Here is a 1,344-nt window from a genome sequence, read left to right as displayed (position 1 = left end):
GCATACGAAGATTGTGAGGGTGGTGAAAGATCAGGTAGGAGGGTAGCGTTTTACTCCTTGTACATGGAGTCACTCTGAAATGGAGCTGCATCAAAGGCACCAGACAACAACAAACACCTGGACGAGAATATACTGGTAATCAGAGCATTGCTTAGTGAGCAAAGAATCAGAGGCAGAAAAAATGAGTGTCTGGGGGGTTTTTATCCAGGTCATGGTTAAATTTGTCCTGAAATAAAAAATGTATATCGGGGGCCGGCTGAGGGCAGCAGAGCTGAGAGACTATACCAAAAGTGGCTCAAGATGAATTCCAGAGGACTTGGATCTCAGCTAAAAGATAGCATCTCAGTAACTGAACTATCAGCCAGTGGCCCTTAAAGCCACGATTTGCTTCAGGAAGGTTTTTCTTGTGTGAAAAATGAACTTTTGCCCAGTCATCCGCTTGAGTTATCAGAAAAAAATTTCCAAGATAAAATGAGCTTTTCCACCCTGAGGAACATCCAGGGTCTGTTTGGCCCCCACGAAGCTACAGATGGAGTTCTGCCATGCAGCAGGTTCAGTGTCTCCCATTTCTTCCAAGTTCAAACCTCTCACTTGATATTTTGAGGGAGAATGATGAGACCATTGGATTTGAAGAGATTCTTATTGATCCCTCCCAAAGCGAAGTCATGGGCGAGCCGCACTTGATGGTGGAGTACAAGCTGGGTTTGTTATAGAGTGGCCCTGGCAGCACACCCGAAGGCCGTGGGGCATCCAGAGCTGTCTGTTTGGCTGTGTGCAAAAGTACTGACACACAAATCCCAAAGGTGCATGGTTCAAATCTACCAGATGCTCTGCTGGAAAAGGAGGAACAATCTCCTCTTGTACCAGTCACATGCAATTTGACGGTACACACACAAAATAATAATTAGTAATAATAATAATAAATTGACATTTAAAAAAATAAAATTGGCATTTAAAAGTATTGACACACTAGGGGGTAAAAATGTCTATCAGCCTGTTTCACACATAATCCAAAATAATTTAAGGAGTCCATGGACAATACAAAAGATATGACTAATCACCCAGCTGCTAACTGAAAAGCTGGAAATCCAAGTCCACGCACAGCACCTTGGGAGAAAGACCTCCTAGTAATCTACCTCCAAAGAAAACCAGCAGCTGAAATCCTGATGGAGCTCTACACTGAAATGTATAAAGTCACTATGGAGAAGAGCTGAGGGCAAACGTCTTCAGATAGTTTCAGTGCAATACAATATAGTTTAAAAATTACAACCAGGACAGACAAAGACTTAGAAAAATCAGATGAATAGAATCAAAGAGGGAAGGAAGAAAAAAAATCAGATGAAA

At 42.1% G+C, this 1,344-nt stretch overlaps 1 pseudogene; it reads left to right on the top strand.

Moving 5' to 3' along the window:
* The first annotated feature begins 300 nt into the window (after window positions 1-300).
* Window positions 301-713, top strand: LOC102866269 (annotated as a pseudogene).
* The last annotated feature ends 631 nt before the right edge of the window (window positions 714-1,344 follow it).

Source organism: Elephantulus edwardii, unplaced genomic scaffold (assembly GCF_000299155.1).
Source record: "Elephantulus edwardii isolate Elephantulus edwardi_28Jun2011 unplaced genomic scaffold, EleEdw1.0 scaffold00184, whole genome shotgun sequence".
NCBI classification, from domain to species: Eukaryota; Metazoa; Chordata; class Mammalia; order Macroscelidea; family Macroscelididae; genus Elephantulus; species Elephantulus edwardii.
Note: the sequence above shows the minus strand (reverse complement) of the source record. Positions and strands in the feature narration are given on the sequence as shown.